The sequence below is a fragment of the Vicugna pacos genome, chromosome X, assembly GCF_048564905.1.
Source record: "Vicugna pacos chromosome X, VicPac4, whole genome shotgun sequence".
NCBI classification, from domain to species: Eukaryota; Metazoa; Chordata; class Mammalia; order Artiodactyla; family Camelidae; genus Vicugna; species Vicugna pacos.
This window is the reverse complement of record NC_133023.1, coordinates 111201631-111215288: the sequence shown is the minus strand read 5'-3', so window position 1 is coordinate 111215288 and position 13658 is coordinate 111201631. Positions and strand designations below refer to the sequence as shown.

Below are 13658 nucleotides of genomic sequence, written 5' to 3'. Positions count from 1 at the left end.
CTTCTCTGTGCTCCACGGGGCAAACAGCAACCCTAGTTAAGCACAACTGTGGTTGAGCACAAACCTGCTGGCACTGTTGTCCATTTTAAAACCCAATTCAATGGCACCCTCACTTGGCAGGCTGCGTAAAGGTCTCCAAAGATGTCCACGTCCTATTCTCCAGTACCTGTAAGTATGTGATGTTATATGGCGAAGGAGAATTAAGGTTGCAGATGGAATTAAGATTGCTAATGAGCTGAATGTAAAATTAAGATTACACTGGATTATCCTGACCAATGCAATGGCAAGGGAACTTTTAAACGTGGAAGAGGCAGGCAGAAGTGTCAGTGTCACAGTGAAGTAGCATGAGAAAGACTCGACAGGTGGACAGGCCATTGCTGGTTTTATCTTGAAGATGGAAGGAAGCCAGCGGCCAAGGATTGCAGGCTGACCCCAGAAGCTGAAAAAGGCAAGGAGACAGATTTTTTCCTAGAACCCCTTGGAGGAATGAAGCCTTTGTATCACCATTTCAGACCAGTGAGTCCCTTTTCCTATTTTCAACCTTCAGCGTTGTAAGATATTTTATTGTTCCTTTTTTAAGTCAGCAAGATTGTGGTAATTTGTTATAGCAGCAGTGTCAACCAAATTCACTCTCCATCCTGATAAAGTCCATTCCCCCCTTGACCTTCTTTATTTGGGCTTCAGCCCTTGGGAGGATCAATCTGGGGTCTCATCTCTTACCTCTATAACTGCCTTCTCCAGCAGTTGCCTTCTTTGTTTTCTGAAGAGGGATTTTCCAATCATCTTTAAGGGTCATCTCAGAAAGAGTTTCTATTTGTTGAAAATCACTGGTGTTTACCAGGATGAAAGGGGAGCCTTATTTTACCATCAATTTTCATACATTTTCATATCAGCTTTTATTCGTTATTATTTATTACAACTGTACAATATTTAGGTGACAGGGAAAAAAATCTAGATATGATTCTATACTGTATCCAGAGCCAACAGATGTCAATATTCAGAGAAAAGTATTTTACTGTACTTTTAAATGGCCTTAGCTGAATTGTAGATTATGTTTTCTTTATTCTATAGTATACTCTCTTGGGTGAATGCCAAGCTTGAAGAAGGGAGTCTGAGCTTTGCTGGGATCTGTGGGTGTGTGTGAATCTCTTTGCCTTCCTGAACTGTTCCTTCTGTTTCATAAAGTTTTTGGTGCCTTTCATTCATTCAACAAATACATATAGGCACTGGAGATACAATACAAACAATACAGAATGAAATCTTCTTGTAGAGGTTACATCTACTTGTAGTTTCATTCTTACTAAATTTCTTATCTAAAAACTTACAGATTTATCCAAAGCCATACCAGCACAATCTTATCCGGTAATTCTGGATGTAGTGAAATCTTGATTCCAAGACATTTACTGACGGAGGAGTGAATCTACCAATAGCTGACAGATTTTACTGTAAGATTTTGAAATACCTGTCGGACAGTTTATTGTTAATTCATTTAAAGAAAAGAGGCTATGACTCATTAACATTTATTTAACTGAGGAAGACCCTATTTTAAGCTCTTTATGTGTATTAGCTCACAAAAATATTGGATAGTATGGACTATGTAACAGGTGAGGAAACCAGCTCAGATAAATTGTTTCATCTTTAAAGTCAGAAAGCAAAATAAATGATCAAAATATTAAAAGGCTACTGACCTGTCTGACTCCTAAGTAGTATTTGTTTCATCCTAAAATGGAGTCCAGTCTAACAGATTCTGATGGCCAAGGTGCCACTCCCCTACGCCTCCACTAGCACCTGCATAACCCTGACTTGCCCCTGAAATCTAAGTCTCAGAACCAAATAAGCCCCAAGCGTTAAGCCCGGGATACAGAAGCAGCTGTGCTGTTTCATCATACCTTTAGCTCTGCCCCCAACAACACCCCACCTGCTACATGCATATTTGTGTGGACCTTCACACTAGCATATTCCTTGCCTATGGAACACACATACCTACTACTCCTCTTCCCTCTTAATCACCATGGACATAGACTGTTTTTGTCTACTAAGTTTAACTTGGCTATTTTCTGTTGTTTTAATTTGCAATTCCATAATGACATATGATGTTGAGCATCTTTTCATATGCTTATTTTCCATTTGCATATCTTTATTGGTCAGTTATCTGTTCAGATCCATTGCCCATTTTTTGATGGCATTTATTGTGCTCTTACTGTTAAACTTTAAGAGTTCTTTGTATATTTTGGATATCAATCTTCTATCAGATGTCTGTTTTGCAAAGCTTTTCAAGCTCCAGCTTGCCTTGTCATTCTATTAACAGAGTATTTTGCAGAGAAAATTTATCTTTAATGAAGTCCAACTTACCAATATTCTCTTTCATGGATCACACTTTTGATGTTGCATCTACAAAGTCCTTGCCAAATCCAAAGTAACCTAGATCTTTTATTATGTTATCTTCTAGGAGTTTTATAATTTTGCCTTTTCGATGTAAGTCTATGATCCATTTTAAGTTAACATTAGTGAAAGATGTAAGATACGTGTCTAGATTCATTTTCTTTTGCATGTAGATGGCCAGTCATTCTAGCACCATTTGTCGAAACGATTATCCTTTCTCCATTAAATTACCTTTGCTCCTTGGTTAACAACTGGTTGACTATATTTGTGTGTATCTATTTCTGGTCTCTCTCTTTTGTTACATTGATCTATTTGTCTTTTCTTTTGCCAGTACCACACTGTCTTGATTACTGTAGCTTTATGGAAAGTACTGAAGTTGGGTAATGTCAGTCCTCTGATGTTCATCTCCTCCAATATTGTATTTTCTATTTTTGGTCTTTTGCCTTTCAATATAAACTTTAGAATCAGTTTGCTGCTATCCACAAGATAACTTGCAGGGATTTTGATTGGGATTGCATTGAACCTATAATTTGAGAAGAACTGATATCTTGATGATATTGAGTCTACCTATACTTGCGCATGAGATATCTCCTGCATTTATTTAGATCTTCTTTGATTTCTTTTATCAGTGTTTTGTAGTTTTCCTCATACAGATATTGTACATATTTTGTTAGATTTGTGCCTAAATATTTCATTTTTAGTGCTAATATAAATGGTATTGTTTTTAATTTCAAATTCCATTTTTTTCATTGCTGGTGTGTAAGAAAAATTGAATTTTGTATATTAACTTCATATCCTGCAACATTGCTATAATTGCTAATTAGTTTCAGGTTTTTTTTGTTGATTCTTTGAGATTCTTACAGAAACAATCATGTTATCTGTGATTAAGTACAGTTTTAATTCTTCCTTTCCCATCTGTATACTCTTATCTCTTTTTCTTCTCTTATTGCATTAGCTAGGACTTCCAGTGTGACATTAAACAGGAATGATAAGTGGGAGTATTCTTTCCTTATTCCTAATCTTAGCAGAAAAGCATCTAGTTGCTCAGCCTTATGATGTTAGCTGTAGGGGTTTTTTGTAGGTATTCTTTATGAAGTTTAAGGAGTTCTACCTTACTCCTAGTTTTCTCAGGGTTTTTTTTAAATCATGAATGGGTGTTGAATTCTGCCAGATGCTTTTTCTTCTCTAAATGATCATATTTTTCTTTAGCCTTTGATGTGATGGATTACACTAATTAATTTTCAAATGTTGAATCAGTCTTGTATACTTGGAATAAATTCCACTAGATTGTGGTGTATAATTCTTTTTTTTTCTTAGTTGAGGGTAGACAAATATAATCCTTTTTATACATTGTTGGACTTTATTGGTTAGTATTTTGTCAGGATTTTTACATCTATGGGCATGAAAGTATTGGTCTGTAGTTTTTCCTTTTTGTAATGTATTTGCTTGGTTTGGTACTAGGGTAATGCTGGTCTCATAGAATATTGGGAGGAATTATTCCCTCAACTTCTAATTTTCTTTGAGAGATTGTATAAAATTGGTATAAGTTCTTCATTAAATGTTTGATATAATTCACCAGTGAACCTTTCTGAGCCTGGTGTTTTCTCTTTTGGAAGGTTGTTAAACATTGATTCAATCTCTTTAATAGTTACAGTTTATGCAGATTACCTATTTATCCTTGTGTTAAGTTTTGGCAGATTGTGTCTTTAAAGGGATTATAATTCTTTTAGGTTATCAATGTTTTGGACAAAGTTGTTCATACTATTCCTTTATTATTCTTTCAATGTCCATGGGAACATTTCTGGTATTAGCAATTTGTGTCTTTTTTACCTTTTCTTAGTTAACTTGGCTAGTGGCTTATAAATTTAATTAATCTTTCAAAGAACCAACTTTTGGTTTTACTGAATTTCTCTATTGATTTACTGTTTTCAGTGTCATTGGTTTCTGCTCTAATTTTTTAATCTCTTTTCTTCTGCTTACTTTGGATTTAATTTTTTTTCTCTGGTGGCTAAGGTGGAAACTTCAATTATTGATTTTAGATTTTTTTCCTTTCTAAAATATATTCATTCAGTGCTATAAATTTCCCTTTAAGTATCCCACAACTTTGACAAATTTTCATAATATTTTAAAAAATATTTAAAAATTTCTCTTGGGAGATCTTTAACCCATGTGCTATTTAGAAGTGTATTGGGTAATCTCCAAATGTTTTAAGGTTTCCAGTTGTTTTTCTGTAACTGACGTTTAGTTTAATTCCATTGTGATCTGAGAACATGACTTAAATGATATCTATTCTTTTAAAATTTTAAAGGTATGTTTTATGTCCTAGAATGTGATCTATCTTGGTGAATGTTCCATGTGAGCTTGAGAAGAATGTGTATTCTGCTGTTTTGGATGAAATATTTTATAAATATTAATTAGATACTATTGATCGATGGTGTTGTTCAGTTCAAGTTTGTTTTTACTGACTTTGTATCTGCTGAGTCTGTCAGTTACTGATAGAGAGGTGGTGAAGTCTCCAACTATAATAGTGGATTTGTCTTTTTTCTCTTTGTGATTCTGTCAGTTTTTGCCCCATGTATTTCTGCATTTTGTTGTTAGATGCATACACATTAAGGACTGTTAAGTCTCCTTTGAGAATTGGGCCACTTATCAGTATGCAGTTCCTCCCTTCTCCTGGGAATGTTCCATGCTCTGCATCCTGCTTTGTCTGAAATTAATAGAGCTACTCCAGCTTTCATTTGTTTAGTATTATCATGATATTTCTTTCTCCATCCCTTTATTTTTATCTGTGTCTTTATAGTTCAAGTGGGTTTCTTGTAGACTGCATGTAGCTGGATCTTATTTTTTTAATCCACCCTGACAGTCTTATCTTTTTTGATTGGTGTTAGACCACTGATGTCTAAAGTGATCATTGATATAGATAAATACCTACCATATTTGTTACTGTTTTCCATATGTTTCCATTTTTGTTTCTTTTTTAGTCTTTTTTTCTGCCTTCTCTGTTTTAAATTATACATTTTATGTTACCATTTTCTCTCTTCTCGTAGCATAAAAATGACACTTCTATTTTTACTTTTTTAGTGGTTGCCCTAAAGTTTGCAATATCCAAGTTCACTCTCAAATAACACTACACTGCTTCATAGGCAGTGCAAGTTCTTTGTAACAGAGTATTTCCAATTCCTCCCTCTCATCCCTTATAACATTGCTGTCATTCATTTCACTTATTTATAAGCTGTAATCACCACATGCATTGCTGATATTTTTACTTTGAACAAACTATAATCTGTTAAATCAACTAAGAATAAAAAGATAGATTTCATTTTACTTTCATTTATTCCTTAACACTCTTCCTTTTTTGATAGATATGAGTTTTTTTGATCTGTATAATTTTCCTTTTCTCTGAAAAATTTTGATTAACATCCCTAAAGGACAAGTCTACTGGGGACCAAATTCTCTCAATTTTTATTTGTCTGAGATGTTTTTATTTCTCCTTCACCTTCAAAGAATAATTTCACTGGATACAGAATTCTAGGTTGGTGTTTTTTTACTTCAACACTTTAAAAATTTCTTTCTACCTTCTTCTTGCTTGTATGTTTCTGAAGAGAAATGTGATTTAATTCTTACCCCTGCTCCTCCATAGGTAATATGGTTGATATCTCTGGCTTTTTTCAATGTTTTCTTTTTGTCTTTGATATTCTTCCATTTGAATATGATATGCCTAGGTGTAGATTTTATGGTTTTTATCCTTCTTGATGTTCTCTGAGATTCCTAATCTATGGTTTGAAGTGTGTCACTAATTTTGGAAACTTCTCAGCCATTATTACTTCAGATACTTCCTCTGTTTCTCCCTTTCTGTTATTTCTATCACATGTATGCAACACCTTTTGTAATTATCCCACAGTTCATGGATATTCTGTTCAGTCTTTCTCATTCTTTTATCTCTTTGTATTCTCTTTTGGAAGTTCCTACTGACATTTCTTTAAGCTCATTGATTCTATTCTCAGCCATGTTCAGTCTATTGTGGAGCTCATCAAAAAATTCTTCATTTCTTTTACACTTTTTGATTTCTAGCATTCACTTTTGATTCTTTCTTAGGGTTTCCAGCTCTGTGCTTATATTACCCATCTGTTTTTGCATGTTGTCCAGTTTTTCCATTAGAGCACTTAGCATATTAACCATAGTTGTTTTAAATTATTAATCTTATAATTCCAAAATTTCTGCCATATCTGAATCTAGTTCTGATGCTTGCTTTGTGTCTTGATACTGGTGTGTGGATTTTTTTTATCTGTTTGTTTTGTTTTGATTTTTAGTATGCCTTGTAATTTTCTGTTAACTGGTAGACAACATGGGTTAAAGAAACTGAGGTAAATATACCTTTAGTGTGAGGTTTTATGTTTATCTAGCTAGGAGTAAGGATATGTATACCACTTGCTATAGCTGTGTGTGTCAGAGGCTAAATATTCTTCTGATGTTCTTGTTTTTGTCTCCCCTGCTGTCCTTGGGTTTCCCTAGAGAATTTTTTTAAAAACAGAAATATGACCTTGCTGAAGCTGGGAAGGCATCTTGATACTGTATGTGATACAAATGATGCTTTTACAAGGATTCCACATCTAGCTTTTATCTTAATATTTAAAAATCAATGTGGAGGAGGGAGGGTATAGCTCAAGTGATAGACTGCATGCTTAGCATGCACAAGGTCCTGGGTTCAATCCCCAGTACCTCCTCTAAAAATAAATAAATAAACAAACCTAACCAGCACCCCCCCAATTCCATGAATTTAAAAAGCAATGTGGAATCATCACAGAACCATGCTTCCCAAATTTTATTCCATTGAACACCAGGATGTTAAGGGGCATTCTATTTTTTTAGCCTGCTCTAATGAACCTAGGAAATGTTGCTATAGAAGACCCTGAAATATTTTGATTAAAATGATGTGAAAGACCTATGAATAGAGTTTAAAAGAGAAAGTACTTTTTAGGAGTAAAATAAAGCTGAGGGAAGGCTAAGTGGCTGTAAGGAGTTAGAGGGTTATTATTAGCTAGGTATACCACAGCTGCCTTATTGCCATGAAGTCAGAAATTGACATATTGCAGCAAGAGAGAGATGGGTTAGAAATGGACTGCCTGGTGAGGGTGTGAGATAAAAATATTAACTTATTGTGAGAGAGCACATCACCTTCAGCTTTGGATACATGATAGGAGAGGCAGAAAACCATTTAAGGATGATTTATGTGTCTTGCTGCCTGGAGCTGCCAGGAAGCTGAATCTTGGAATTTCTTTCTCACTCCAGAATCCATAATTCTATTACTGTGGACCCTAGGATGAGGAGTAGAGACTTTTTCTTAAATAGGGTCTGAGATGTACACTTCTTTCAGAATTAATCTGCTGTTATTATACATGAGTCTTATTGATGTGTTTGAATGGTGTGGAAGGAATGGGAAACATTCTATGGTTCTGTTATTTTGTCTCAGTGTTTCAGTGAGCCTTTGCCCTTGGTTTGTGACTTTCACAAGTGCTTCTCAGTTTCTTTTTTCTTTTTTAGGTGAGACAGGAAGTCTAGAAGAAGCTAGAGTTGTGTATTTTCCTCTGGTCTGTGACCTCACAAATGTTTCATACCTTTTTTCATTCCAAGGCAAGATAAGAAATGCTAGATGTGGCTGGAGTTGGAAAAAAAAAGCCTTTCCCCAGGTGGGGTAAGGCTCTGGTAGCCTTTTCCCATTCAGAGTAGGCAGCTGTCATGAAGAATGTTTTGACTGTATTTCAAAATGGTTACTCTTCCCATCCCTCTGCTATATCCATGAGGGAACACTTCTTGGCTCTTCACCTTGAGAACTGAGTGGTTTTCCTGGAGGTCAAATCCACAAAAGCTCCTATACGATTGTGACACACAGAATTTCTCACTCCTCTGATGGTCCACACTTAGCCTCCAGCAATTTACCAAAATTACCATCTAAGTATTCTTACCAGTTTATGGCTCCAGTGGAGTCTATTCTGGGTAAGCAGATCTCAACTGTGATTCTCAGTCTGTCTGTTTCTCCAGATTTTGTGGTGGTGGTTTGCCCTATAACCTTTGTTCTCTGGATCCAAGAAAAGCCAGGTATTTTCAGGCTTTTTTTTCAGCTTTTTCTTGTTGTAAGTTTGGGAGTCATGACTTCCAAGCTCTTTATATATTGCAGCTGAAACCAAATTTTGGATAGAAGACTTCATTTATGCTGTTTGATGTGTTGACAGCTATTTTTCAAGTCTCTGTATACCCCTTTAACTCTACTCCTCTACCTTGTTCAAGTACTTATCCAAATTGACCACTTGATAAGTGTTACTGTGTCACATAAAGGAAGTGACAGAAGATGGGTAATGTTGTTTGTAACTAAGAGTTATTTAACAAAAATTGTTTGAACCAGAAATTCTACTTCTAGGAGTATGCCCTAAGGAAATAGCTAAGGATGTGCAAACCAATTTCACTACAAGTTTGTCAGTCCTCTTCTATCCCTTCAATTATGGGATGATTGCAGAGAGGAAAAACACCACAGAGGGAGTGCACTGAAAGCATAGATAGAAAAACTGAGAGAAGTGATGCAGACAGCAGCAAACACAAATAACTACACAATCCACATGTTTTCAAGGTCTGTTCTCAGTATTCTGGAATTCATATCAGGTGACTGATCGTGTGGGGTAGCAGAGGGCAAAAATAATAATTGGACTGAAATAAATAAAAATACAAAAGTGAAAGGTGCCATTTACCAACAGAAATTTACTACAGGAGTGTTCATCTTGGAATTGTTTATAATAGGAAAAATAGATATAACCTAAATATATGAGTACAGGAAATTTGTTAATTATGGCAAGCTCAGGAGATGGAATTCAATGCCAATAAGAAATGGAAGTGTCCGTTTCAGAAACACCTTGTCAGCACTGTGCTTTTCACTTTTTGTCAATATGATGGGTAAAAAATAGAATACTATTATTTTGATTTGTATCTCTACATTGTACAGGAGCATATCAGTCAGGACATACAATATCGAAGAAGCAGTGACAAATGACTCCCAAAACTCAGTAACTTAAAACAACAAAAGTATATTTCTTGTTCATACCCCATATCCAGCACAGCTTGCTTGGAGCTACACTTACTAAGATTAAAGTGATGGAACAGTCACTACATGGAACATTGCTGATACCACGGACTAGGAAAACACAGATCATGACAAATCACACAGTGGCTATTAAAAATTTCTCCCCAGAACTGACAATAATCTTTCTGTTCTGTTTCACTGATTAAAGCAAGTTACATGGCCATAGCTATGTTCAAAAGGAATGGGGAAGTGCAAGACTAAGTGTCTGAAAACTTGACAACAGGAAATCTTGGTGAACAACAGTAATAATTAACCAAGGTTTCAAATCTTGTCATTGAGTTAGTTCTGCAAGTCCATCTCATTTCCTGTGGTCTGAATTATTTATTTTTACTTACTCATTTTTCTATTGGGTTATTCACTCTACTGATTTGTACTATTTCTTTGTAAATTCTGAAAACTATCCCATAGATTGCCATACATGTTCTAACTAGTGTTTCCAGTAATATGCTATCTTTTCACTTGTTTATGGTAGTTGAACAGCAGCTTTATTGAGATACAATCCATATACCATACATTTCACCAATTTAAACTGTATAATTCAATGAATTTTAATATATTCAGAATTGGGAATTCATCATCAAAATCTATTTTGAAACATTTTCATTAGCCCAGGAGTATACCCTGCAGCCCTTAGCTGTCTGATTCCATTGCCCGTACTTCCAAACCAAAGGCAACAACTAATCTACTTTCATCGCTATAAATTGGCCTGTCCTGGACATTTTATATAAATGGAATTGTATAATATGTGGTCCTTTGTTACTAGCTTCTTTCATTTACCGTGTTGTAACATGTGTCAGTACATTATTGGTTTGTTGCTGAAAATGATTCTATTACTTCATAAATATGCCACATTTTATTTACTCATTTATCAGCTGATGGACATTGGGGTTGTTTCCACTTATTGGCTATTATGAATAATGCTGCTATGAACATTTGTGTACATTTTGTGTGGATATATGTTTTCATTTCTCTTGGATATATACTTAGGAGTGGAATTGATGGAACATATGGCCACCTTTTGAATAATTACCAGACTGTTTCCTAAAACAACTACACCATTTTACATCCCTACCAGCAGGATTTCAATATCTCCATATCCTTGCCAGCACTTTTTATTATCTGTCTTTTGTATATAATCTTCCTAAAGGGTATGAAGTGGTACCTAATTGTGGTTTTGATTTTCCTGATGGCTGACAATGTTGAGCATCTTTTCATGAGCTTATTGGCCATTTTTATATCTTCTTTGGAGAAATATCTATCCAAACCCTTTGACCATTTTATAATTGGATTATTTATCTTTTTATTACTGATTTATCCTTTTATTACTGAGTTAGAACAGTTCTTTATACATTTTAGATCCAAATCCCTTACCAAATATGATTTGCAAGATTCTCTCACATTCTGTGGGTTGGCTTTTCACTTACTTGATTGTGCCTTTTGAAGCACAAAAGTTTTTAATTTTGATGAGGTCCAGCTTGTCTATTTTTCCTTCTGTTACCTGTGATTTTGGTGTCATATGTGAGAAACTACCACCTAAACCAAGGTCACATAGATTTATTTATACCTATGTTTTCTTCTAAGTTTTATACTGTTAGCTCTTATATTTAGGTCTTTAATCAGTTTTGAGTTTTACAATATGGTATGAGATAGGGAACCAAATTCATTTTTTTTGCATGTGCCTGTGCAGTTGTGTCAGCACCGTTTGTTGAAAAGACAATTCTTAACCCATTGTATGGGCCTTGCACCCTTGTCAAAACTCAATAAATATAAAGATTTGTTTCTGGACTCTCAATTCTATTCCATTGATACATGTGTGTCTACCCTTATGTCTGCACCACACAGTCCTGATACTGCAGCTTTGTAATAAGTATCAAAATCTGATCGTCTGAATCCTCAACTTTGTTCTTTTGTTTTGGCTATTCTGTATCCCTTGTATTTACATATAAAGTTTAGGAACAGCTTGTGAATTCCTTTTAAAAAGGGAGCTGTAATATGGTAGGATTGCATTGAATCTGTAGATGAATTTGGCCAGTATTGATACCTTGTCAATATTAACTTTTGCAATCCATGTACATAGGATGTTTTTCTGTTTGTTTAGTTCTTCTTTAATTTCTTTCAATGATGTTTTGTAGTTTTCAGTGTGCCAATCTTACACTTTTTTTGTTAAATTTATTTCTAAGTTTTTGTTCTTTTTAATGCTATGTAGTTGTTTTAAAATTTTCATTGTTTGTTTGCTCATTACTATTGTATAAAAATACAACCAAGTTTTGTATATTGATATTTTATCATACAAATTTGCTGAACTTCTTTATTAGTTTTAACAGTTTTTTTAGTGGATTCCTTAGGGTTTTCTATATATAACATTAATTTATCTGCAGATGTTTTGGTATTATAAATCATGTTAACAATACCAGTTACCTTTATCAATCTTTTCTTAATGCACCCATTGGTTTCTGTCTAACCAGCAACAGCATTTTCTCTCACCAAGAATGTAAGTAAAAAAATTCTCCTAGTACTTTTATGTTTCAATAGTTGCATTTAAATCTTTGAACTAATTGCAGTTTATTTTGGTAGAATATATTTTATGTTATCTTTTTCTAAATTGGTTGCCACTTTACCAAATGCCATTAATTTATTGTGGTAAAATATACATGACATGCTATTTATTACTTTAATTATTTGTAAGTGTATAATTCAATGGCATTAAATACATTCACAATGTTGTATAACCATCACTACTATTTATACCAAAGCATTTTCATCATTCCCAACAAAAACACTATACCCAACAAACAATAACTCCTCTTTTTCCCCCTCCCCTAAGCTCCTGGTAACCACTATTCTACTTTATGTCTTCATAAATTTGCCTATTCTAGATACCTCATACAAGTGGAATCCTATAATACTTGCCCTTCTTTGTCTGCCTTATTTCACTAAGCATAATGTCTTCAAAGTCAATCTATGGAATAGTAAATATCAAAATAATTCCTATGGCTAAATAAAATTCCATTTTATGTATATACCATATTTTGTGTACCCATTCATTCACCAATGGGATCTGAGGTTGTTTCCACTTTTTGGCTATTGTGAATAATAATTCTAGGACACTGGTGTACACGTATCTATTCAAGTCACTGCTTTCAATTATTTTGGGTATATAGCTAGGTGTGGAATTGCTGGGTCACATGGTAGTTCTATGTTTAACCTTGTGACAAGTTTTCAAAGTGTTTTCGACTACAGCCACGCTATTTTACATTCCCACCAGCAATGCACAAGAGTTCTAGTTTCTCCATATCCTTGTTAAAGCTTGTTATTTTACTTTAAAAAATTATAGCTATCCTAGTAGGTATAAACTCGTATCTCATTTTGATTTTGATTTGCATTTCACTAATGACTAATGATGTTTAAAATTTTTTTTCATGTACTTATTGGCCATTTGTATATCTTCTCCAAACATATGTCTGTTTAAGTCCTTTGCCCATTTTTAAATTGAGTCATTTGTTTTTTGTTGTTTAGTTTTAGGAGTCCTTAATATATTCTGGATATTAATCACTTTTAAGATCGATCTATTCCAAATATCACATTCAGTAGGTTGTCTCTTCATATTCTTGATAGTATCTTTTGGTGTACAAAAGTTCTTGATTTTTGATGAAGTCCAATTTATCTATTTTTGTTGTTGCTGTTGCCTGTGCTGTTTGGTATCATATCCCTGAAATTGTTGTCAAATCTAGTATCATGAAGTTTTCTCAAATGTTTTCTTCTGAAAGTTGTACAGTTTTAGCTCCTAAGTTTGAGTCATGGATTCATTTTGAGTTATTTTTTATATAATGGTATAAAATAAGGGCCCAACTTCATTCTTCTACATGTGGATGTCCAGTTTCCCAGCACCATTTATTGAAAACACTGTCCCTTCTCCATGGAAGGGTCCTGAAACCCTTGTGGAAGACCAACTGACTACTGATTTTCTGTTTATATGTGGGTTCTCTATTCTATTCCATGGGTCTATGTGAATGTCCTTATGCAATTATCATAGTGTTTTAACTACTATAGCTTTGTAGTAAGTTTCAAAGTTGGAAAGTGTGAGTACTCCAAGTTTATTTTTTATATTTTCAAGACAATCATGGCTATTCAAGGCCCCTTCCAATTC

At 34.3% G+C, this 13658-nt stretch overlaps 1 protein-coding gene across 2 annotated transcripts in view; it reads right to left on the bottom strand.

Moving 5' to 3' along the window:
- GPRASP2 (G protein-coupled receptor associated sorting protein 2) overlaps window positions 1-13658 on the bottom strand; it is a 64997-nt gene that overhangs the window by 6357 nt on the left and 44982 nt on the right. The gene's annotated exons all lie outside the window — the stretch shown is intronic.